At 35.8% G+C, this 27,891-nt stretch overlaps 1 long non-coding RNA gene across 2 annotated transcripts in view; it reads left to right on the top strand.

Moving 5' to 3' along the window:
• The window catches only part of LOC147378278 (uncharacterized), a 65,655-nt gene extending 38,409 nt beyond the window's left edge, over positions 1-27,246 (top strand). For both annotated transcript variants that reach the window (XR_015149773.1, XR_015149772.1), the window contains exon 3: positions 26,843-27,246. This is a non-coding gene — a long non-coding RNA (uncharacterized LOC147378278). The remainder of the gene's footprint in view (positions 1-26,842) is intronic.
• Positions 27,247-27,891: the final 645 nt, after the last annotated feature.

Genomic DNA, 27,891 nt, shown 5'->3' with positions numbered 1-27,891 from the left:
AGTAAATGTTAGGGCTATCTAAAACACACTTTATAAATAGGAAAAATACTTTTTATATTGATTTTCAAGTGGAGAAATCACAGTATCAGAGCTTTGCATTTGGAATAGCACATTTGTTTATAGCTGCTTCTTCTCCAGTACTCTTGCCTGGAAAATCCCATGGACGGAAGGGCCTGGTAGGCTGCAATCCATGGGGTTGCTAGGAGTTGGTCACGACTGAGCGACTTCACTTTCACTTTTCAGTTTCATTCATTGGAAAAGGAAATGGCAACCACTCCAGTGTTCTTGCCTGGAGAATCCCAGGGACGGGGGAGCCTGGTGGGCTGCCGTCTATGGGGTCGCACAGAGTTGGATACAACTGAAGCAACTTAGCAGCAGCAGCTTCATTTAAAGAAGGGACTTTTACAATTTGAGGACTTGAAAACATGACAATGTGGGTCTTCAAAATCTTTTCATTCAAGGGTATGTTTGAAGGATTATGGGCCCTGTCATGAGGAGAGGAGATGAAAGGCAGAGGTGCTATCATTCCTGTTTCATTGTGAAATGGAAAAGATACTAATAGTCTAAGCTGTCAATTCTTAGAAAGCATAAATTATTATTAATTTTAACATTTCTATTCTTCACCAAATTTAAATATTAGTCACTTAATAATCACTGGACAGATGGAGAGAAGTATGTGTTTAGAGCAAATGGATTCTAAGTGAAAACTGAGTATCTGAAGAACTGTATCTGTGAAGGGTAGAAATTTTAATTTGTGAACAACTTTTGGTTGAACTGGAAAAGTATTTAAGGCTGGTTCTTAGCTACTTCTTGATGGCAAAATAACTGTGGTCATTTAATTCTGGACAGGATTATGCTGCTGCTAATGTGCGACCCCATAGACGGCAGCCCACCAGGCTCCCCTGTCCCTGGGATTCTCCAGGCAAGAACACTGGAATGGGTTGCCATTTCCTTCTCCTATGCATGAAAGTGAAAAGTGAAAGTGAAGTCGCTCAGTCGTGTCTGACTCTTAGTGACCCCATTGACTGCAGCTTACTAGGCTCCTCTGCCCATGGGATTTTCCAGGCAAGAGTACTGGAGTGGGGTGCCATTGCCTTCTCCAGACAGGATTATAACTATACCTAAAATAATTTGCAGAGTAACAGAGTTGTTTAGTTTTGTTTCAGAAGAAAAAGATTATGTTGCTGAAGTTTACATAGATAATTAAAGTTATAAAAATTTCTGAAATCTGAATCAGCTTCATAGTATGTGAAAAAGATGTCACCAGAGTTTTCATAAATGTTGAGTCTTATTCATTTATTTACCCAGTTAACAAAGTTCTTATAAACCTACCAAATGCTAGGCTCTATTCATATAAAATATAATATAAAAAACTATCTTCCAAGTATTAACATTTAATTTATAACCTAAGGAGGATGAACCAAACCTTGCTAGGACAGGGGAGCCTTGGTGCACCTGGTGACTCCCCAGAGGAGACAACATATAAGCTAAATCCTTCACCACTAGAAGCTGGTGTGCACCAGATGGATAATTTAAGAATGGGAAGTCCTGCCAGGAGCTGGGGTGAGGAGTAATTGCTCTTTCATTTTGGTAGAAATGGCATGAAATTTGGCAGTGGATAAGAACTTCACTTTTCTGGAACACAAAGCAAATGGAGCAGAGGAAAACAAGAGTGTGCAAATATACTAGGAGCTAAATGAACAGATTGCGAAAGGGTTTGGATGTCACGTGCAGGAGTTTTACTTTGTGCAGGGAATGATTTTTTTTGTTTTTTCATGAGAGTGACATGGTCAGATTTCTATTTCAGAAAGACTACCCAGCACAATGTAGTGTCTGGATCACAAGAAGGCAGAGAGTCTTGTTAGCGGGCTCTTACACCAGTCCAGAGGGGGAACTGTGAGGGCTGAAGCAAGGTAGGATAGACATGCTAAACTGCTGTTGCGGTTCTTAATAGAAAGAGGTTAGGGAAGATATGAAAATTTTGTACTGTGTCCCTTCTAAAATATGGAAATTGGCATTCACTCTTGAGAATAATTAATACATAGTCTTTCATATTAATTGGGATCATGTGGAAGCCAGATTCTTTTAGTATGTCTGATAGCTACACATGTAATATTGGGTTCCAGGTACATCTCTATTTTACAAAAGAATGAACAGCATCAGATATTTAAGTTTTCTAAAGGTGATGTGCCCAATACTTTTATTACGGGGGAGGGGGGACCTAATTATGTTAATCAAAACATATACAGCTTCTCTCTTCAGTCAGCACCTACACAAGGTAATAATATATCTTTGTCTCTTACCATCTTTTTTCTCATTCAGTTGGGTTCTTTTGTTTCTGCCAGTTCCAGGTGCTCATTCTGTGTTGCTCATGATTATTCCTTTTTCTCTTAAAGTGTATCCAAAGTTTCTGAACATTCTTCTTTAAGGTTTTTGTAACTTGTAACCTTCCCTATTACCTACCCAATATTTTAGTTTTCATGATTTTCAGTAATTCAGACTGATTCCTCCTTTGCATATCTGACTTTACAATGGCAGAGTAAGAATTCTTATCTAAGAATGTGTTTCCTTGGTTCAGTCAACTAGTATTTGTGCTGTCCCTATTCCTGGTATAATATCATTTTTGAAATTTGGCATTTGTGAACTCATAAAACTTATCAGGTACAGGAGAGTCTCTGAATTTATTATATGTTCTTTAAAACTGCTATCATGAAATTTAGTTCTACTAGATTCAGTGCTACTGATTATCCATTTCTTTATAAGTTTATTATATTTAAGTTTATTAGTGGACATTCGAGATATCCTGATATAAGAGGACATGAAGAAATACCTGTTTTTTATACCAAATGAGTGGGGAATTACAAAAGTATATAAAAATACATTAGTTACACATTGCTTACTGTGAAAAAGTCAGTACATTCTAACAAATGCCCATGGTAGGTGATAGGCATTTATAAATTCTAAGATTCTACAGAGATGGTCCATAAATTCCTCCAAATTTTACAGAATTTTCTAAGAATTCTCCAAATTTTCTAAGACTTCTCTGAATTTTCTAAGAATTCTCTCTTTGCTAAATATCCATTCTCCAAAATGACAGTGACTCTACACCCTTTGGCATGAAAATGTGGTTTTAAATACATGATGTCATCTTTGATTACTTTCTCATTATTTAACATAAATATGGTGATGGACCAGCTACATGGAAAGCTCTTCAAGAAAAGAGAACATGCAATTTATTCTTAAAGATTAAAGAATAGTCTTTAGTTTTTACTGTCTTTGATACAATGAAGAAGTAAAATGATACAGTGTAGTGAATTACACAATCAAAATTGAAAATAGTAGACAAAAAGGAAGAGAAGCGTGTCAACAGAAAAAGAGGATGTGGTTAGGGAAATAGCAGATAATGTATATTCTCTGAGGTTCTAGTTCCAAGATATTATAAGCTACTCATCATGGAAAAGTTTTCTGGAAAATTTTGTTTCTTCTTTAAAAAAGTATTTAAAATGCTTAAATGACAGGTATTTCATTGTTTAGGCTCAGATATTACCATATAAATCTAAAATAAATATTTTGAAAATTAATTGCTTCATTTGTAAATATTTTGATAGATATTATAATCCAAATAGCTCTTATCTGTATGTAAAGAGATCAATTTGGAATTATTTTATTTGTTTTCCCAGTTATTTAAATGTTATTTAAATGTGGTCTAAGTAACTTAAGTAAGTAACAAGGTAAGAGGTATATGATTTTTTTTTTTTGGCAGGTATTTTCTACAACTAGATCTTTTCTGAAATATATATTTTATTCCATTGTCTTATTTTTCAATCTTTGTAATTTTTCCACATTGCTTAAATTATTGTATCATTCAAATACCTAGACAGACAAGCCACTACTTATTAAGTATTTTTTGAAAAGATTCTTGTTATTATTAATATTTATTCTCCAAACTGATCATTGGTGTCATTTTTCAAAGTTGTTTTTCACCAACCCCTCAACCCCCAAATGCTTTTGGGGTTTGACTTGGCCTACAATAACTACTAGTGCATTTTTAAACCTAATTTCCTACATTATGTAAGTGATTTCAAAATAAGTATATTTTAAAAAATTTTCAGTTATCAGTTGTGATTGTAGTGTCTATATATTTCATAAGATAAATGTTTTCTATTCTGAATCAGTGAATATGTGAGAATGTCTCTCAACTGGTAACTCCCCAAACTTGAAATCTTTACTAGCCAATAAATACAGCTTTTAAACTAAGCTGGGAACATTTATATATATATATATATATATTTCTTTGGGACTTTTCAGTATGTGTCATAGTGTATATTTTTACAGCATTCTTGAGGTTTTCTGAATCAATCTTATTCACGTTACCTAGCAACAGACTCAGTTCTCCTCTAAAAGAACACTTTGAGGATAGGTGGGAGGGGATTTGCTTTTGGATGGCAAGCAAATCTGGGGTGGGTATTTTGCTGCAAGTTTTTTTCAATGTGTAGATATTCACTTATTTAAAAAGAAAGTCTCAGACTGAGACCTGTGCTATACTTGATCATTTGTTTTGAAGAAAGACTTGAGATTTTTTGTTTCTTTTTAATTTCAAAGCAAAGCTTTTCAATGTGAAGGCATGATTCACCACAAAATATTATCAAGACATTATTTATATTTCCATTTAAAATAAGTAATCAGTAAATTAGTCTTGGTATTTGGAAGTTTGTCAGAAATGCATCATATCATAACCAGAGATTTTAAACATGAGCACTTTTACTAATATACATACAGATGTGGATATAGTTAATAAAACATCAATAAATTCAAACTGAGACAATCTTACTATAGTTAAGATGACAAATTTCAGAATCAAACCACCTGGCGTTCAGTTGTAATTCTGCTATTTACATGCATGTAGCTTTGACCACTTACCTAAATCTGTAATTCTTAATTCTCTTCTCTTTAAAATTGGATGATGACAGCATCTACTGAGTTCAGTTATTAGAGTAATAAATGACAGAGTTTATGTAAAGCACTTTGAACAAAGCCTTATACAGAAAAAAAGCTCAAAAATAGTTGTGAACAAAGTGAAATAAAGTATTTTTAATAAAATTAAAAATTAACACAGAAGGCATAAATTTGAGTGTTAAGTATTCTATATTAAAATTCAATTAGGGTCAAAATAGTTTTCATGGAAAATGTCCACAGAATGTTGCATCATTCACCAAAACTGTTTTCTACAATAGCAAAAATAACAGAAAACATACCATAACTTACAGAAAAAATATCCATTTGCAGCTTAAATTTCTACAAGCATTTTAAAAACATGTAGTACTTGTTCACCTGATTAAAGAAAAAAGTGTGTGTGTTTTTTTTTTCTTTATGCTTTAACTTAATTTCTTAGAGTGGTTGTTCTTATGTGGTGAGTTGAAGGAGTTTTGAAAGTTAAGGGTAGAAGCACAAATATTTAAGACAAATAAAAAATTTGCAGGTAATTGCAGACTTTATTAAAGCCTTAATTAAAGAGCACTAGGAAAGTGAATTAGCACATCTGAGATTTTAATCAAACTGCTATTTCAACCAATTTATTAATTGACTGCAGGATTAGGCTGTAATTGTGCACTGTTAAGATGTATGTTCATGATTTGAAAACCCCATGGTTATATCTTACTATTCTTATCTCAGGAACAACCAAATTGAAATGTGTGTTTAAAATTAGTCTTCAAGGTTTACAGGGATAATTATAGATCTTACAATGAGCATTGATCATGTTATGCCTACAATAGCTAAGCCTAAAAAATGATATAATTTGAAATTCAGCAGACGGTGAGTAGCTTGATGCTTATGGAAATTTTGGTTCATCTAAAGACAGAAACCATATTCTTGATGTGAAATATAGTTCAGGCAAGAGTTATAGCAGATGACTTGTAGAAGACAGTGCTTATGGTTAACAATATGGTATTATATACTTCAAAATGTGTTAGGAGAGAAGATTTCATATTAATTTTTCTTACCAGAAAATAAATAATGAAGGGACACAAGGAAACCTCTGAAAATGATGGATTGTGGCTTTGGTATTGTATTAGGTATATTTGTATGTCCAAACTCAAAAATTGTATATAGTTTTGCATATTAAAAATACTACAATAGAGCTTAAAAATTGAAAGAAATGAATTACTTCATTCTTGGCAGGAATACCAAAAAGAGAAAATTATTAGTTAGATACAAATAAAATTTGTCTTCAAAATCTTTAAAGATAACTGTAGAAAAATCCCAAAGAATTTTCAAAATACATAGAATAAACCTAAAATTCCAATCTAAACATTAAATTTAGGGCCTTCTTTTATTCTTTAGGGACTGCTAAAAGAAATACTATAGATTGGGTGATTTAGAAATAATAAACACTTATTCCTCACAATTCTTTTGGCTGAGAAGTCCAAGATCATCATTGGCAGAGACAGTATCTACTGAAAGCTCCTTCCTATCCATGCTTCATTCCTTTGGCCATAGCCTCAACTGGTAGAAGGGATGAAGAATTTTGCTGACGACTCTGCCCTTAAGACCTAATCACTTTCAAAAGCACCACCTTCAAACACCATCACAATGCATATTAGGTTTCAGGGTATGAATTTGTAGTGGGTCCCAAACATTCAACCTACAGATGACCTATTTTACTCTGAAGTTGTAAATCAGTAGATTATTCTGTATTTTTGGACACACACCATCAGAGAAAGAAACAAGTCACATAGTCTTCTAAATAGAAATATAATAAGGCTTCAGAGTGAAGTGGATTTTCCTCTTCTGTATAGAAGATGGGCACACTGAATTTCCTTCTAAATTCTCATTCTCCCAGATGATTTTAGATATTAGCTTATATTCTTTATAAGGTATTTTTAAATATTTATTTCAATTAGTTAGTTAATTTACTTGGCTTTGCCAGGTCTACTTTGTGGCATGCAAAGAAATTGTGGCTTACAGACTCTTACTGAGGTATGTGGATTCTAGTTCCCCAACCAGGAATTGAACCCAGACCCCCTAAATTAGGAGCACAGAGTCTTAGCCACTAGACAACCAGAGAAGTCCTGACAGTAGTTTATACTCTTATCCCACTAGATAATCAAGAAAAAAAATACTCCTTTACATTAAATATTATTTTTTGAATTCATGACATGTGTTAAAGTGTTTTGAAAACACAGCAAATGACAATTATGCATTTTCTAGTTTCTCCTTTCTCTCAACTTTAGCAACAAGAATAGCATCAGCCCAGGAGTTTTCAGGCTGTTAGTGAGATTAACCAGTTGGAGCTTGTTCTAAGTAAAAACAGATTTGCCTTGCTTTTTTTTTTTTTCATTTGGGGGTGAATAAAGATGGAGGCTTTGAAATTGAAGAATGTATTAATCCTGGCTTTTTATTTTTGATATTTCTGAAAGTGTGATATCTGGAGCCTTTCTGATCCTAGAGAGACTGCTCCTCCCAGGGCTAGCCAGTTCTTAAAGACAATAAAAATGTTCCTACAAATGCGCCTTTCATATACAAACCAGCCAAACCAGAGCCCATGCTCCATCCACCTCTTGTATCAGCCTCTCACAGCACTCTTATAGTCCAAGCCTCTTGGACTATTATTCCTCTGCCTTTAATCATGTGGGACGAGGCATGAGACAATCAGAAAGCTGCTGCAACCTGGAACCCACTGAAATGATCCAGAATAGCCAGTCCTAAACCTGCTTACTCTGCTTTTGCCCATTCCTTTTCAGAGAAACCACCAGGGAATGCTTTGTCCCTGCCTTCTTCCTGTCCCCTGTTCCCTCTGCCTCCTTACTGAACTTGTTGCTTCCCCAGATGGCCCCTGCATTATATGGCATACCTCCACCTCTTGGACACTGTGAGCAAAAAAAAACTGTCTCCTCCTCTGTTGGCCCCACCATAACTGAGTAATAGTAAAATCTAAAAGCAAAAACAGTGAATACAGAACAGCTTTATTATTAAGAAAACAGATATAGCTTCCCACTTCTAGGCATGATCTGATTTTCTAGCCATGTCTAATAGTAGAGCAAATAATGTTGCTTTAAGTAGATGTTTTTATGGTTTCTTTCTTTGTATAAACCAATCAAGCAGCCAGAACCCCTGCTGCCAATAGATTTTTGTTCATGTTTGCAACAACAGCTCATGCTGCACTTGGCTAGAAGCAACATGATAAAAATACTACCTGAACATTCCACGATAAGCACCTTTTTCAAGGTATTAACTTAAGAATTAAAGGTTCTTTCATTTTCATCCCTAAGGAAAAATAACTGATAAGCATAGGACCAGTGAGCAATGTTTTCTATGTAAGGATGTTTAATTCAGCATTTTTGCTGTAATAATTTTGTTGTTGTGCTCTGTCACATGACTCTGACTCTTTACAATCCCATTTACTGCAGACCACCAGGCTCCTCTGTCGATGAGATTTTCCAGGCCAGAATACTGGAATGGGTTGCTATGTCCTACTCCAAGGGATCTTCCCAAGCCAGGGATTGAACCCACATCTCCTGCATATCCCCCATTGGCAGGCAGATATTTTACCACTATGCCACCTGGAAAGCCTGTAAAAATTAATATATGTGAAAACAACTCATAGAATTCCTATTTGTCATAATTATCTGACGTTAAAGTGTAGCTTATGTTTCAATTTCACGTTATTATTCTAAAAATCACCCTCTTTTTCAAGTCCACAACCTTTCCATTTTTAAAGTGGTACTGAATCCAACCATACTCAAGCAGATTTCTAAAAGAATATAGAAACAAAAAATTAGTTTCTCACTTCTCAATGTGCCTACACACAGGCCAACATGACAAAATATATAATAAATCTTAGTAGACACCATGGATTAGGTTATTTTTTTTGTTATGGTTTCAGTAAGTTTAAATTCAAGACCTGAATGATACTGGACATTTGCTGGCATTAATGGATATAAAAGCTTCCTATGGATCATTTTAAGTACTCTTATAGACACCACTTCTTTTCATTATTAACTAATCTGTGTATGGCCATCAGTTTCTACATAATTAGTTAAATAAAGAAAGCCTCAAGTGGTTGAGCAAATTAATATTATTGACTTCTCCAAAAAAAGATTGATATGTCTATGAGTTCAGAAATGTTTAAAATATAATATATTATGAAAATAATTGCTCATCATCAGTACTTTGGATAAATAGGACAATAATCATCAATCATCCACCTATTGATGGTGGTCTGTAAAGTGTTCCTTCACTTTGGCCAGATTCATCAGAATAATTAACTGATTTTTAAACAGTCTAAATTCAACTTCCTCAGTTTCTCTTGTTCTGATTCTCCCCTTTCTAAAAAAAGATCAGGCTGGTTTCATGGTCCTCTGAACCGCTGCAATTGCTTTCAAGCTAAGTCATTTTATCTGTATTCTCAACCCATAATAAATTTGTTCTTCAGAGTTCTGCCAGAGAAGTAGGGCTAATATGTAGTGAGGAGCAGGTTTTTCCCATGCTTAATGTTCTTCAGTTATTGCTATTACTTATAGTGTATTGTAACAACTTCTTAATATGGCATAAATGGCCCCTTAAAATCTACTGCTTTCCCATATTTTATACAGTATGATTCAATGACAATTGACTATTACAAACTCACAAACTCATGTGTATCCATGATCACGTGCATCTCTTCCACACATAGTTTTCTTCTCTTCAGATGCCTTTTTACTAACTTATTATTGACTCACAAACACTCCCATGGAATTTTTCATGACTTTTCTAGAAAATTTGGTAATTTTAAATGGTAGATTTTAGAAAATCACAAGAAGTTTGATGCATCCACCGATTATGTCCCTACGTTTGAATCTGGGTTGTGACTTGTACACTGAACGGAAGACAGTGGAAATTATAGCCTGTGACTCCTAAGGCTAGGTCCTAAAAAGTCATGCAGCTTCTTCCTGCATCTCTTGAACTCTTGTTCTCCAGACAGTCTCAGATCCCATCCACCTTGTAATGAGAAGCTCATTATTTCTATATGGAAATGAACAGAAATGACATATATAAATGCCAAGAGTAAGTGTTCCAGTCAAAAGTTTGAACTAAGCCCTGGCTTTGAGTTATGCCAGGTATCAGTCGGGAGCAAAGACACCTCCCAAATGATTCCAGCCTCAAAGTTTCCAGTTACCCTCGGGTATCAGGACTTCTTTGAACAGAGACACGTCTCCCTGCCTGTGCCCTGTCTGAATTCCTGACTGATGAAGAGCAAAATACTATGGTTGTTGTTTAGAACACTAATTTGGGGGTGGTATTTAATAAGTAGCAGCAGATAACTAGAAGAAAAAGCTTATTAAATCATGAAGGAAAATTAAGCAAGGGGGGAAAAAACAAAACAGTTGTAAGAAATCAATCCGTAATAGACCAGACAAGGAAAACAATGTGGTTACTGAGTCTACAAGAATGGTAGGAAAAACAGGGAAGAAAAGAGTTGGCAGGAGTTGGCAGGTAGGTCTCTTGGGATCTATAGATGACTGTCAGAAGATATTCAGGACAAATGTTGAGTGCAAGAGTAGGAAAATTATGCAACAGCAGTACTTATTGAGTGCCTGTGTCTCTGGGTGCTTACTTAGTTGCTTCAGTCATGTCCATCTCTTTGCAAACCTATGGACTGTAGCATGTAAGGCTTCTTTGTCCATGAGACTCTCCAGGTAAGAATACTAGAGTGGGTTGCCGTGCCCTTCTCCAGAGTATCTCCCTGACTTGGGGATCAAACTGACAACTCCTGCATCTTCTGCATTGCAGGCAGATTCTTTACCCACTGAGGCACCTGGGCAGCCCTATTGAGTGCCTAATGTGTTCCAGAGACAAGTTACTCCCCGCCCCACACACACACTCACATATATATCAGCTTTTGCCACCCACCTTAATATTGTTTATTGTCATGTTCTAATACTTCCTTTACAGTTCTTTGCACACTTGGAAAATCTTTTTAAAAGAAAACTTTTCTAATATCTTATTATTGCTATTTGAGATATTGTTGCATTTGATTTATCTTAAATTACAGTTAATGATGTCTGATTCATCATCTACTTTTTGCTCCTTCCTCATAGACAAAATTAAATGTAACTGCTGATGGTTTACAAAGAATATTTGAGAAATGTCGCAAAATCTTGCAGTCAACCATCTGTTCAAGGAAATGTTTCTTTTCAAAGAAAATATAAAACTTATCAACAATTGAGACTCTTGATTTCTTACCAGTGGAGACTGAGAAGTGTCCAGCAAGATACAGCCACTTGCTCTTCTAATGAATTCATGGCATCAGTGAATAAGGCATGGCTATGCGTGCATGCTTAGTCGTGTCCGACTCTGCGACCATATGGACAGTGGCCCGCCAGGCTCCTCTGTCCATGGCATTTCCAAGGCAAGAATTCTGTAGTGGGTTGCCACATCCTCCTTCCAGGGTATCTTCCCCAAACAGGAATCTAACCCACACCTCCTGTGTCCCCTGCCTCAGCAGGCAGATTCTTTACCACTGAGCCACCCGGGAAGACCTAAAGCATGGCTGCTAGGAACGCTTTAAAATATCTTCTAAAGAGTCAACTCATTTTCCACTTTCACTTGTACATGTTTTAATACAGCTATGATTGTGGACTTGCTTGTCTACCTGATAATACAAAGGAACAATTAAATCTTCCAAGTCTTTATTGCCATGTTGTCTTCTTGTAATGGATGGTAATTTCATAATTGTCAGTTACCACAGGTAAACATTTTGCAGATATTTGGATGAAAAAGTGGATATATTGAGCATCCTCTTCAATCCAACAGGTATGTTAGGAAACAATGCAGGCTTTTGAAAACATAAAATGAAAAAATATAGAGACTGCATAAATAATAAGGCAGATACTTTATGCCCTTTCCCTTTTGCCTTCTTTTCTCGATCTACTAGCGTCTCTTCTAATGTGTAAAATTCAAATTCCTTCCATTGGTGGGCACTGTGTCCATCTTTGTCTCTTTTCCTTCTATTCTCTTTGAGTAATATCCTCATATTTTTCTCATTTCTGGCAACCTCACTATAAGTAGGGGCCACTATTTTCTTTTACTTGACATTTGAATTATAAAAATAATTTGAGGATATATTCTTAGACTTCCCTCCTTAAACTGTTCTTTTGAAAATGTCTACCCTTTCCCACAGTTTACTTCATTTTTATCGTTATACTAATTCTGAAACAGTTAATATAGTGGTCCCAAACTTACATCTAGCAGTCTGTATACCGGTGTGGCTTAGAGTCAGGTTTCGTTTAAGCCCCACAGTTACTTAGGGCTTCCCAGGTGTCTCAGTGGTAAAGACTCTGCCTGCCAACGCAGGAGACATGGGTTCAATTCCTAGGGTGGGACAATCCCCTGGAGAAAGAAATGGCAACCCACTCCAGTACTCTTGCCTGGAATATCCTATGAACCGAGGCGCTTGATGAGATACAGTCCATGGGACCACAATCAATTGGACACAACTGAGCAACTGAGAACACATGCACAGTTATAAATTATATTGAGTGCTCTCCTTATTGGTAATTTTAAAAAGGGAAGCCATCTATGAATTTCTGTGTTAAATTAGAAAAGCAGGGTCTACAATTGCAAGGGCACCAACTATTGAAGTTGAGTGTCAACTAATTCCTTCAGAAAGACACATATTTTTTCATGGTGCTGTGTTCCCCATGGCTTTATTGTTTTGAACATAGCCTATTACTTCAGTAGTCCCTGTATGCCTTTGAGTTTGCAAACCCTCTTCTAGTCCATATCTTGAGAGCAAAAGATTTAAACCTTAATTTTCAGCTGCCAGTTGAACAACTTCATTCCAAAGTTGTCATTTGTCCTCATACATAAAGATTTCCTTGCTTGGTCTGGTAAAAAAATTCTCTTAGATACCAAGGTTGGAAGCTATCTACTTTTTTTTTTTTTGTCTCATTTCTTTTTCCTATTCTTTTGGCATTGGTTAATGATGAGGACAGATCTTATGGATTCAACTTCTATATTTTCTGTTAGCTCCTCCTTACCTTTTACCTGGAAACATTAGAGATTCTAAGTGATCTCCCCCACAAGAATTAATCCTATGTGTCTTTAGTAGATTAATCATCCAAATGTATAACCTTAATCATATTACTACCTGGCTCAGAAAAGTTTCAGCAAATTTCTGTTGTCTGCAGATTAAAAAGAAATTTGTTAACTTACCATTCTAGGCCATTCCAAACAGGAACCAACCAATGCATTCTCTAGAGTATTTTAGAATAGGTATGATCTTAATGATTTTCTAATTCAATTTCTTCTGTGTGTCACTGAGAAGACTAGGTCTACAAGGGCTAGGTGACTCATCCATAATTCAATGGATAGTTGGTAGAGTGAAGATCAAAACTTAGCCCCCCAGATTAAGTTTTCAGGGCTACTTCCGCATTCATCAAGCAACTAGCAACCAACTTCTGCATTTATCAACCAAGAACTAGGTTATTGGCCTTTATCCCATTCATCACTACCAATACCTGAACCTATGCTGCCAAGGCTATTTCAAAGATACCTCCCTCCTTAAAGGTTTTGGTCATCTCTCCCATTTGTTCATAGAGTGAGATATATCTTAAAGTACATTATAAATTTTAGTTTTGTTAAGGCATTCACCACATTCTCTGTTACATTTCACCAGCCTACTTATACCTATCTACTTTCTTACAAACACATTGAAGAAGGGATTGTACTCTTGTAGCAACTGGCACAGTGTCTTGAATGTAATGATTTAAATCACCGTTGAGTCCCCAGCCCAGCCTCCTTTCTCCTTCCCAAGCGTACCCTCCACTAAGGATGTCTGTTATTATCTGCTGACTAGAAATTCCTCCCTCTGGCTCAGAATGATTCTCTTCCAAATCTTTGCCGTGTGTTTGTTTCTTCCACATTTTCAAATGCTAAAGTTTATTCTATTGTTTTTAATATTTAACTGATTTCAATTCCTCCCTTTGGCCTTTAAAAATCTAGATCAGGAACATTAACTACTTATGTTTTCAGTACCATTAGTGATTTGTAGCGGTATATAAAACATCATCACATATCTAAAAGGGTATGGCTAGTATAAATTGTGATCAAGAATTGTTCAGCCACAGTCCCAAGTCTCTGAAAGTCTACCAGGCTTGTGTTTGTGGAAAATTCATACTAATCCTCTGGCACCTGATATTAAATCCTAAGGAATAAGCAATTTAATAGTTGCTTAGTTTAATATCTATTGCTAAGTAATTTTAATTCATCAAACTGTTCATTCCAGTTATAGCTCTATGCTGTGTTGTGAAATTTAATCATATATTAATTTGAAGTCAGGTCATAACACTTCTAGTTATCTCCTCATAATTAAACTCTCACTTCAAAAATAATTTTTTTAAAAAAGAATATACTTATATCTACAATTGCCTGTCTGTTCCTACTTTGTTTTGCTGAAAAATATAATAATTAATGCTGAATACAATAATAATCTGTCATATTTTTAGATATACAGTTGAGGGTATTTTATATTTTTATTTGGGTTGACTGAAGTTGATAAAAATCAAATTTTAAAACTTTAACCTATGTTATCTTCCTGATATATGCATATACAAAGCCTTATTTGATCATTATATTTAAAATAAACGTTGTCACAATTACCCATTCACTTAAGATTTAAAAATATTTCATAAATGAAGATAAATATAAAATATTCAAATTATTGCTTATTTTCTTCATGACTTTTCTATCATTTTTCTTTTTTGCATTGCCTACCAGTGTCAGGCCTTTTAAAAATAATCTTTTATATTCAATAAGCCTGATATCACTGCCTCTCAAATTTCTTATAAGTGCATTAAAGGCAGGGATGGAATTCTGCTAGAAATGAGCACAATGCCTTGAACCTAGCCAATGCTTGAGGAATATTTTTTAATTATTTTTGAACCCCAAGCCCTCCTCTTCCTTTATTTCCATTTCATCTGTAGTGTTCTACTACTGCCTGGTACTGAGAAATAAGCTACTTCCCAGAGAAACACATATGTAGTCAGAGCTTTTAATCATGAATAACAAGAGTAAATATATAATTTTAGTCCTCAGAAATACTGTAACTGCTATATATGAGCTTAATCAAAATGTGTTAGATCACAGACTTTAGTATTCTCTGTGACATTAATTGAATAGACATTCATAATATGCTTCAGTTCAGTTCAGTTCAGTCGCTCAGTCGTGTTCTACTCTTTGCAACCCCATGAATCACAGCACACCAGGCCTCCCTGTACATCACCAACTCCCAGAGTTCACTCAGACTCATGTCCATTGAGTCAGTGATGCCATCCAGCCATCTCTTCCTCTGTCATCCCCTTCTCCTCCTGCCCCCAATCCCTCCCAGCATCAGGGTCTTTTCCAATGAGTCAACTCTTTGCATGAGGTGCTTACATGATACCAATAAATATAGGCCTAAGGGAGCCAAAGATGGGTAAAACATGCTCTTAATCTTGAGGAACTTACAATACACAGGAAAAAAGAAACATATATGATAAGAGTGATGTGTATATCATGCCATGGCAACACAGTGGCGGGACCCAGCTGAATAAGCCTAAAGACGTAAGAGAATATCACAGTGAGAGGATAACATTTGAGATAAGTTCAGGAAGCGTGAGTAGCCATTCATGCTACATACAGGAAACATCTTTTACAGAAGAATTATGAGACACAACAACAAAAGTGGTATAAGAGAGCAAAAGAATGTCATGGCTTCACTTTCAAGGACCACAACTGAAAGTTAAATGGAATTATGGTTTGGGGGCGTGACAGGTCATGAGAGTGTAAAGTACTTTGAAACAAAACATTTTACTATCACACTGGCAATGAAGATCTATTGAACATTTTGAACATGGATAATCATAAGATACAATGTATTCTCTAGAGGCAACATAGAACTTAAAGTGAAAGGCATGGTAGTTAAAAGAATGTTAAAGATGAGAACTTGAACAAGGGAAGATTTGTAATATTTGGTTCATTTATTTTAGATTAGAAATAACAAAAATAGACATATATGAAAAGATTAAAAGAAAAAATACTCTATTCTTTTTATACCAAACAATGACTCTGTTCACCTACATATAAAAACTTTTTCCATTTAGTCACTAATATTTTCGGTAAGTAGTACACATCCAATAGGCATATGCTGGTAAGTGAATAATGAGTCTGAGTGATAAGTAAATGAGTTAAGTGTTACTATAGGGAATACATTTACACCTACCTCCATATGGAGATATTTGTTTTGATGCTTCCCATTACACTAAGAGGCATACTGAAGTACAGCCCATCTAATGCTTCTCATCTCTAACTGGTTAGGTTGTAATGTACAACATCCCCCTTTCTCTTTGTTATTATAGTAAGAATGGATAGTATGGTTTCTTGATTCTATAACTCTTATTCCCTGGGATGATCTGTTATTTATGTTCTTCAATCTATTGTTATGATGCTAGAGAAGTTTGAGTCTCATTTGGAGTAAAGCCATCATATTGACCACTTAATGTAGGTACCCAAAATAGTTGAGTGTCTTACTGTATATAGGAAACTATCTGTTTTGCACCGTTTTCCATCCCAAGCCAGTAGTGACTCTAGATAGCAAATAAAACTATCACTGACTTGCTAGACAAAATGACATCAATAATAAATATGAGAATGTTTCACATTTTAACCATGTCCATGAGATAGTTGTAAAAAAGTCAGTGTTAGTTTTTTAATGTCCATTGTGTCTCAGAAAAAGGATGTATTAGGCTTTTAATTTTCAATATTTAGGTAGTCAATAAACAAAAGTACTTCTTATAGGCACATATAAATAATAGAAGGCATTTTCCTTTAAGTTAAAGTTTAGCTACATATCTCAACTTAAAATACAGTTGTATACCTGAATTACTTATTACATATGGTAAATGTTTATTATTAAACACTACTTGTTTGATATTAAATAATACACACACACACACAAGAAAGTGAAAGTGTTAGTTGCTCAATTGTGTCTGACTCTTCGTGACCCTATGAAACTCTTGTTGCCTGCCAGGCTTCTGTGTCCATGGAGTTCTTTAGACAAGAATACTGGAGTGGATAGCCTTCCCTTCTCTGGGGATCTCCTGCATTGCAGGCAGATTCTTTACCATCTGAGAGGGAAGCCCATATGTATATGGGTTTATATGTGTGTGTGTATACACACATACATACAGAAATGTTTATTCTGAGCTCTCTGGAGATTGACCTTAGTTAGAGACAGCTGCCTTGCCCAAGTCACTTTCCCTTCTCAGGGACAGCTTAAATCTAATGACTACTTAATATGTATTCAACCCCCTCTATTCAACATGGTAAACCACTGAAGAACTTTTCAAACTTCAAGGCTCCCTGTGGGATTAACTAAGAACTATGTCTCCCATTACATTGCCACAAACTCCTTCAATTATCCATTACTGCTTCCATCCTTTTCCTCATCAAAATGTTTGATCTTAATACCTTATCAGTGTTCAGTAACTAAGTCATGTCTGACTCTATGTGACTCCATGGACTGCAGCACACTAGGCTTCCCTGTCCTTCACTATCTAGCAGAATTTATTCAAACTCATTTCCATTGAGTTGGTGATACCCTCCAACCATCTCTGTCACCCCCTTCTCCTCTTGCCATCAATCTTTCCTAGCATCAGGATGTTTTGCAATGAGTTGGTTCTTCCCATCAAGTGGCCAAAGTACTGAAGAAGAAACTTCAGCTCAGTCCTTACAATGACTATTCAGGGTTGATTCCTTTAAGATTGACTGGTCTGATCTCCTTGCAGTCAAAGGGACTGGCAAGAGTCCTCCAGCATCACTGTTCAAAAGTATCAATTCCTTGGTGCTCCACCTTCTTTATGGTCCAACTCTCACCTGCGCACATGACTACTGGAAAAACCATAGCTTTGACTATATAAACCTTTGTCAGTAAAGTAATGGCTCTGTTTTTAATATGCTGTCTGGGTTTGTCATAGCTTTTCTTGCAAGGAGCAAGTGTCTTTTAATTTCAAGGCTGTAGTCAACATTTACCATGATGTTGGACCCCAAGAAAATAAAGTCTGTAACTGTTTCCATTGCTTTCCCATCTATTTGCCATGAAGTGATGGGACTGGATGCCATAACCTTAGTGTTTTGAATGATGAGTTGTAAATCAGCTTTTCCACTCTCCTCCTTCACCTTCATCAAGAGACTCTTTAGTTCTTCTTCGCTATTTGAAGTTAGAAGGTACTGTCTACATATCTGAGGTTGTTGATATTTCTCCCAGAAATCTTGATTCCAGCTTGTGTTTCATCCAGCCCAACATTTTGCATCATGTACTTTGCATATAAGTTAAATAATCAGGGTGACAATATACAACCTTGACTTACTCCTTTCCCAATTTGCAACCAGTCCGTTCTATGTCCAGTTTTAGCTGTTGCTTCTTGACCTGCATACAGGTTTCTCAGGAGGTAGGTAAGGTGGTTTGATATTCTCAGCTCTTTAAGATTTTTCCATAGTTTTTTTGTGCTCCACACAGAGGATTTAGCATAGTCAATGAAACAGACTTTTTTTTAAATTATCTGCTTTTTTTATGATCCAATGGATGTTAGCAATTTGATCTCTGTTTCCTCTGCCTTTTCTAAATTCAGCTTGTACATCTGAAAATTCTTAGTTCATATACTGTTGAAGCCTAGCTTGCAAGATTTTGAGCATTACCTTGCTAACATGTGAAATAATCACAACTGAAAAGTAGTTTGAACATTCGCCACTGGTTTTCTTTGGTATTGAAATAAAAACTGAACTTTTCCAGTTCTGTGGCCATTGCTGAGTTTTCCAAATATGCTGACATATTGACTGCAGCACTTAAACAGCATCATGTTTTAGGATTTGAAATAGCTCAGCTGGAATTTCATTACCTCCACTTGCTTTGTTCATAATAGTGTTTCCTAAGCCCACTTGACTTCACACTCCAGAATGTCTGGCTCTAGGTGATTGAATATACCATCGTTGTTATCCAGGTCATTAAGACACTTTTTGTACAGTTCTTCTGTGTACTCTTGCTACCTCTTCTTAAACTCTTGTTTTTCTGTTAGGCCCATGTTCTTTCTGTCCTTTATTATGTTCACTTTTGCATGGTATTTTCCTTTTGTTTCTCTGATTTTCTTGAAGAGATCCCTAGTCTTTAACATTCTGTTGTTTCTTCTCTTTCTTTGCATTGTTCACTTAAGAAGAATTTCTTATCTCTCCTTGCTTTTCTCTGGAACTCTGCATTTAATTGGGTATATCTTTCCCTTTCGCCTTTGCCTTTCACTTCTTTTCTCAGCTATTTGTAAGGCCCCTTCAGACAACCACTTTGCCTTCTTGCATTTCCTTTCCTTGTGGATGGTTTTGGTCACTGCTTCCTGTATATGTTATCAACCTCCATCTATAGTTCTTCAGGTACTCTGTCAATCAGATCTAATCCCTTGAATCTATTTGTTACCTCCACTGTATAATCATCAGGGATTAATTAAGGCCATACCTGAATGGTCCAGTGATTTTCCCTACTTTCTTCAATTTAAGTCTGAATAGTTTATAGTTGATCTATTATACTGATGAAGATGCAAATGATTCACTTTCAGTTCATATAATAGCATAAAGTTGGGGATTAACTGAGTCTAGTATGATGAACAAACCTTAGTACAATGAGAACCTTGGTTTATCATCTATTATTGTAAATAACTGAAATAAATTTTTATTGTTGTTGTTCAGTTGCTCAGTCATATGTGACTCTGCAACCCCATGGACTGCAGCACGCCAGGCTTCCCTGTCCTTAGCCATCTCTAGAGCTTGCTCAAACTCATGTCCATGGAGTCAGTGATGCCATCCAACCATCTCATCCTCTGTCGTCCTCTTCTCCTACTGCCTTCAGTCTTTCTAAGCATCGGGGTATTTTCCAATGAGTCAGCTCTTTGTTGCAGGTGGCCAAATTATTGGAGCTTCAGTTTCTGCATCAGTCCTCCCAGTGAATATTCAAGGTTTATTTCCTTTATGGTTGACTGGTTTGATCTCCTTGCTGTCCAAGGGACTCTCAAGAGTTTTTTCCTAAAATAAATCTGAAATAAATTTTAGGATTTACTATGTATATTTTTAAAATGTGATGATATGAGGATATAGAATAGATACTTCATTCATTAAAATCTTTATCAGTATCTGTCATTTTTCAATGTGTTGTTAGATGCTGAGATTAAAAGAATCAATAACAGTGCCCCTCCCCCCTTTTTTTGGAAAGATATGCCATCTGTAAGAGCTAGATGATTTAGAGGAACCTTTAAATAATGACCTGAATATCAGATAATTTATAACAGTTATTCTCCAAATGTGGTCCCTAGAAAGCAGTATCAGCATTTACCTATTAACTTGTTGCCATTGCAGATTCTCAGACCCCATCCCAAACCAACTGAATCTGAAACTCTAGGGTAGATCCCAGAAATCTCTATTGACCAAGATGTGAAACGATTCTAGTGCTCATTACTATTTGGGAACCAATCCTTCAAAAAATTACAACAAAGGAAGTTTTGAGAGTGGTAACTAAGTTACGATTTTTCTTTGTGAAGGGAAAAACTAATTTGAACTAGATGCATGTTTATCACTGAAGTATATAGCAGTTTCTTAAATGAAATTGGAGGGAAAAAAATATCTAATTAAAATACCACATCCTTTAAAATAATTTTGCAAAATCCTAATAAATATAAATACAGAAAGCAAATGAAAAGAAAATTAACCCAAAACAACAAAAAGCTCTCCTTCCTTTGCTGATTTCTTAAGAGTTTTCTTTTTTTTTTTTTCCAAATGGGAAGACTCTCTCCACATGACACTCTTAGCCTGTTACACTGGGAGGGATTCTTTTAAATCCTATTATTATGAGGGTATTTAGACTGATTTTATAAGGCGTGGATTCTTTGATCACAGTTATACTGTCTGGAATTCACCTTAATCCATCTCTATCACTATTAGGAAATAATAACTTTTGTTTTATAGATGAACAAAAATGAAGTGGAAACAACAGTCTTCCAAATATATTTTATGACTTTTATCATTGCGGACATTTGATTGAAATGATTGTGGAAAATCCACAATCTTATTACATTAATGATTTTTGTAGATATTTCCTTTTATTAAATATAGTGTGGTGTGGTATTTGCAGTTATAAGGAACCCAGTTTAGCATAGATTATAGAGTATCTGAAATGTTCTGCATGCTTCCGTATTTATTCTAGATTCTATTACAGTTAAATTGGGGCTATGAATTAGTAGTTTGTAGACAATGGCTTGTTAGAAGTTAGTGAAGTATATCACTTCCGGTCTCAGTTACTTGAGAACAATGAGTCTTCCACAGTCTCTGTTCCTTTGCCACTACTCTTTAATGTTCCATAATGGCAGCATCAAAATACAGAAGACACCTGAATTCTTGAGTTACCAGATGGACATTTAATCTAGGTTGTTACCTAATCCATATAATAATTGAGAAACACAGCTTTGATACATTAAGATACTGAGATTTATAATCTTGATGTAGCATAGCCTAACTTCCTAATTATTCTGATTATCTTTAGTAGCCTTTTTCCTAATAATCACTAATAGGAAATAGAGCTTGCTCTTACTTGCAACCCTTCTATGGAGGCTTTTTGTTTGTTTTAACTTTTTGAATAGATAACACATTCATATGGTTCATAAACTAAAAACAGATTTTCCTTAAAAGTCTGATAGCTTCGGTTGTATTAAACATGACTGCGCTCCCTGCTGCACATGTGGTAGTGTTTACCGTAAGATAACATTATGGGTCTTGTACTGGGGAAACAAACTCATGGTGGAAACTTTAGGTTGTCCAAATGTCACAGAGAAGACTTTTCCAGTCTCCTACATGCATATCAGGAGCTACCTAGAACAGACACAGATAAACATTTATTAACTGTTTTTACCATGGAGTATGCTATGGAATTCTGTTGTTTTCCTCTATTTCTTTGCATTGATTGCTGAGGAAGGCTTTCTTATCTCTTCTTGCTATTCTTTGGAACTCTGCATTCAGATGCTTATATTTTTCCTTTTCTCCTTTGCTTTTCGCTTCTCTTCTTTTCACAGCTATTTGTATTCCCACAGAATGGGAAAGACTAGAGATCTCTTCAAGAAAATCAGAGATATCAAAGGAACATTTCATGCAAAGATGGGCTCGATAAAGGACAGAAATGGTATGGACCTAACAGAAGCAGAAGATACCAAGAAAAGTGGCAAGAATACACAGAAGAACTGTACAAAAAAGATCTTCATGACCTAGATAATCATGATGGTGTGATCACTCACCTAGAGCCAGACATCCTGGAATGTGAAGTCAAGTGGGCCTTAGAAAGCATCACTACGAACACAGCTAGTGGAGGTGATCGAATTCCAGTGGAGCTATTTCAAATCCTGAAAGATGATGCTGTGAAAGTGCTGCACTCAATATGCCAGCAAATTTGGAAAACTCAGCAGTGGCCACAGGACTGGAAAAGGTCAGTTTTCATTCCAATCCCAAAGAAAGGCAATGCCAAAGAATGCTCAAACTACCGCACAATTGCACTCATCTCACACACTAGTAAAGTAATGCTCAAAATTCTCCAAGCCAGGCTTCAGCAATATGTGAACCGTGAACTTCCTGATGTTCAAGCTGGTTTTAGAAAAGGCAGAGGAACCAGAGATCAAATTGCCAACATCTGCTGGATCATGGAAAAAGCAAGAGAGTTCCAGAAAAACATCTATTTCTGCTTTATTGACTATGCCAAAGCCTTTGACTGTGTGGATCACAATAAACTGTGGAAAATTCTGAAAGAGATGGGAATACCAGACCACCAGATCTGCCTCTTGAGAAATCTGTAGGCAGGTCAGGAAGCAACAGTTAGAACTGGACATGGAACAACAGACTGGTTCCAAATAGGAAAAGGAGTATGTCAAGGCTGTATATTGTCACCCTGCTTATTTAACTTCTATGCAGAGTACATCATGAGAAACGTTGGACTGGAAGAAACACAAGCTGGAATCAAGATTGCTGGGAGAAATATCAATAACCTCAGATATGCAGATGACACCACCCTTATGGCAGAAAGTGAAGAGGAATTGAAAAGCCTCTTGATGAAAGTGAAAGTAGAGAATGAAAAAGTTGGCTTAAAGCTCAACATTCAGAAAATGAAGATCATGGCATCCGGTCCCATCACTTCATGGGAAATAGATGGGGAAACAGTGGAAATAGTGTCAGATTTTATTTTTGGGGGCTCCAAAATCACTGCAGATGGTGACTGCAGCCATGAAATTAAAAGATGCCTACTCCTTGGAAGGAAAGTTATGACAAACCTAGATAGCATATTCAAAAGCAGAGACATTACTTTGCCAACAAAGGTCCATCTAGTCAAGGCTATGGTTTTTCCTGTGGTCATGTATGGATGTGAGAGTTGGACTGTGAAGAAGACTGAGCGCCAAAGAATTGATGTTTTTGAACTGTGGTGTTGGAGAAGACTCTTGAGAGTCCCTTGGATTGCAAGGAGATCCAACCAGTCCATTCTGAAGGAGATCAGCCCTGGGATTTCTTTGGAAGGAATGATGCTAAAGCTGAAACTCCAGTACTTTGGCCACCTCATGCAAAGAGTTAACTCATTGGAAAAGACCCTGATGCTGGGAGGGATTGGGGGCAGGAGGAGAAGGGGATGATAGAGGATGAGATGGCTGGATGGCATCACTGACTTGATGGACGTGAGTCTGAGTGAACTCTGGGAGTTGGTGATGGACAGGGAGGCCTGGCGTGCTGTGATTCATGGGGTCGCAGAGTCGGACACGACTGAGCGACTGAACTGAACTGAACTGATGCTATGGAATAAACTGTATTCTGTCAACATTTCTACATTAAAGCTCTAATCCTCAGCATGACTGGATTTGGACACAGGGTCTTTATGGAGGTAAGAAAGGTTAAGTCATGAGGGTAAGGCCTTAATCCCATAAAACTGAAGTCCTTATAAGAAGAGGAGATAGCAGAGAGTTTTCTGTCTGAATATGAACAGAGGAGTTCGGATAGCCACTTTCTTATAAAGATCTGCTTTAGGTCATTTACTGTGTCCATTTCTGTTTTTCAATATGTTGGCTTGAAGGTGATGAGGTGTGATAACAGCTCATTTATAGTTTTTTTTTCACAGATTATTTTAATAATTTTGAGGCAATTTTAGAAGCATTGTTAGAAATAGATACTAACTTAGAATCTTTGTATTCCCAGTACCTGACACAAAGCTCTGATTGTGCAACAGATTTCTGATGTTATTTGAGAATACATGAGGCACTCTGAGACATTTTTGTGGTCCCAGTACAATCAGTATATTTTTCTCCTGAAATGATCCATCCTGAAAACATTATTTGGAGACTTCAAGGCGTCCACACACCTTTCCATACTTAAGAAAGTTCTGTGTATGGTTTGTTTTTATTGAAATAAATCTTGGATTTACAGATGCAGTGTGATAAAGATATTATGATTGCTATTCATTAATTAAAAACTATTGAATGCCTATAATGTGTCCTAGGAATATAATGGTAAAAGAAATGAGCAAAAACTCTGTATCTTGGATCTCACATTTTGGTTCAGAGAAATCTACAGCAAAAAAAAAAAAAAAAAAAAAAATCAAGTGGTAGTAAGTACTATAAGTAAAATGACATACCATCCCTTCCATAAAAGCAGACTGCCACCTGTCATTACTTAAAGACAAAATGTCAAAATATCATAAATCATTAATACTTGGCAGAATAAACACAATGACCAATTTTAGTTATGTGGTTTGTTTTTATTGAAATAAAACAAATTATCAACAATCCTTTTAAAAGACACTTTTTGAAGTGAGATTAACTTTTAAGTACATTACTCAATGTACCTGCTACTGCTGAGTTTATGAGGTCACATCTGCTCTATCTGAGGCTCATGAATTTTCCTTTCTTTAGCTAAAGATCCTTAACTAAGTCCCTTCCTTAGCTAAGGACTCTCCATCCTGGCATATCGCAAGTCAATTCTTGGATGCTTCCTTTGATCATCTTCATTTTAGAGAAAGGAAAAACAAAAGCTTCCCACCTCTTTCTGAGTGTTTCTCTCTTTCTTACCATCTATGAATTTTTAATAAAATGAAAATTTTGCTTATGAATTTGAAATCTGTGTGTGCATCCATGGGAAAGGGATGGGGGTTCTAACGCAAGTGAAATTGACATAGCAAAGCAATGCCTTCATGTAATTATCTTTTCTGGTGAGATAATTCAACTGACTAGTTGTGGGAACAGTTTGAAATACTTAGGTGGTCTTTTTTTTTTGGCCACTCCCCTCTTATCCATTTAAAGGTCTACATACTAATACAATTATGTAAAGTTTAAAAATAAAATAAAATTAATTAAAAAATAAATAAATAAATAAAGGTCTACATAACTAAACTGTTCCAGACATGTAAATACATGATTTGATCAACATGGGGAGATATACCAGAGAAGACCGTCCATTCACACTTGCAGCAGAGGGCCAAAATATAAGATGTAAAAGGACTAAATAAACACAATAGAGCTTGCCTTTTTCTTTCTTGCCTTCTATCTTTTGACCCTTTCCCACTTGGCCCCCATATACTCAATTTCTTTTCCTTTCTGCTCTCTTTCTGCCTTATCTTGGGAACCATGAGCTGCTTATACACTGTGAGGCTTCCAAAAGTAATTCTTGGAAAAACTGTTCTGATGCTTATCATAACCCCGAGCAAAAGACATGACCCGCAACTATGAGTTTTGCTTAAAGTCAAAAATCACTACCTAAATCAAAACAATGAAGGCAGCTACTCAGGTCTCCCCTATGCTGTCAAAACTCTGACTGCTTCAATTAGGAAGCTATACATCTTCAGATGCTCTGTTTCACAAAAGCTGAAGAAATCCTTTAACCTCTATTTAAGTCACTTAAATTTCTTCTGAAAATTCAAGATCAGAGAGTTTAGGACATAGACACTAAAATTTTCACTGGGGCTTGAGAGCAGATGATAGGTGAAGAATAAACTTTAGCACTGAATGACATTATGCAATAGTATAACATATATTCTTATTCTTTAAAAATTGCCTAGATTTGCTTGAGGTAAAAGCAAAGTGTAAAGACATATTTCTAACATTCATATAGACTTATTTGTGGAATTGTCATTCATGATTGGAGCATGAACCCTCTATTGATTTATGCATGTCTTTATAGTAGGTATTATGGTAATTGATTCCTCAAAGATGTAACCTGTTGATAAACATAGCACCAGCAGTCCAAGATAATGCATCATGTTATGAAATACAAGCATATCTTCATTTTCAAAAAGCAATGTGATCACTGAAATGATGATCCCAGAAGAATTTTTAATGCTTCTAAATCCGATGTTATAGAACATTATTTTCCAACAGTCAGTGTAACAAATCAGCTATATTTTCCTTTTGTGGAACCAAAATTTGACAGATAGGATACATATCTAAAATATTTACTAAGTTAAATTTATCATTAAAATAGTTATATCAAAACTTGTAAATATCTTCATTTTGGTTATGATTCTCTTAGGAACAATGCTGGAATGTCCAGGCTAATACTCCTCTGTGTGTATTTATATGTGGGTATTCATGCATTTGTCCTAGATATTGAATTTATGCCTTAAGTTTATCTCTGACTCAGTTTATACAGTTTTGAATTTGTAAACAGTCCATAAGAACAGAACAAGCAGTGATACTCAATGTAATCCTAAAGGAAGGGCCAGTAACATGTCATTTAGAACTACAAATGTGGTTTTTGTATTTTCTTTTTTATATAGAAAGATATATGGAAGGGAAGAAAAAGGATAGAAGTGAAAGAAGGAAATAAGGCATGAAAAAAGGAAAGAAGAAATAAATAAAAAGGGAAAACTCCAGAAGAGAGAAGCATCTAAATAAAACTCTCCAGACCCCATTATGCACTTCAGGTGGGCTGTATATTTTATGACTTAAAATCCTAATGGTAATGGGACACTGCAAAGCTACAAGAGTAGATTACTAGAGTTTTATAGCAGTGTGATTTATTTTATTTGGCCATTTTGTGATGTCTGCAGAGTTTTTAAATTAGTAGGATTAGGCATGTACTCTGCTTAGTAGGATGCAAGCAACCTAGCAAATACACATACAGCACACTTAGGGCTTCGCTTATAACTTAGTCAGTAAAGAATCTGCCTACCATATAGGAGACCCAGGTTCGATTTCTGGGTTGAGAAGATCCCCTGAAGAAAGAAATGGCAGCCCACTTCAGTATTCTTGCCTGGAAAATCCCATGGACAGAGAAGCCTGGCAGGCTACAGTCCATTGGGTCGCAAGAGTTGGACATGACCTAACGATTAAACCACCACCACAGAACACTTAAGATTCAGCACTCAAGTAGGATCTATAGCCAGTGGCTATCAGACATCCATTGATTTTTTAAATTAGTGCAATTTGAAAATTCCTGGAATCATAAAAACTAGTGTCTTTTGAAAGAATTACATAAAAAAAAAGAAAGAATTACATAATAAGTAAGAAAAAGACTGTCCAGGGACTAAATTGGAACAAACTGAAGATATTAACTCAGCAAAAATGGAGTCTGTGCTCAAACTCAAGCTATGCTGATTTAAGAGAAAGGGGCTAAAAAAAAAAAAAAAATAGAGTAGATGGAAAGACATTTATAATTGTTTCTTTGAAAACTATTGTGAAATTGTTTATCATAATAGTGAAATGCTTACAAAAGTATTTCCAAATTGCCTTAATATTAAAAAAATGTAGGAGAGTTTCATGCAAAATGAATGAGATGAAGCTGTTCTAGCTTGACTCAGAGTTGGACTCTCGGTGTGAAGTATTG

The sequence above is a fragment of the Bos grunniens genome, chromosome 2, assembly GCF_055505025.1.
Source record: "Bos grunniens cultivar Pamir isolate PY7600 chromosome 2, Bosgru_T2T1.0, whole genome shotgun sequence".
Classification (NCBI taxonomy): Eukaryota; Metazoa; Chordata; class Mammalia; order Artiodactyla; family Bovidae; genus Bos; species Bos grunniens.
This window is presented reverse-complemented; position numbering and strand designations above follow the sequence as displayed.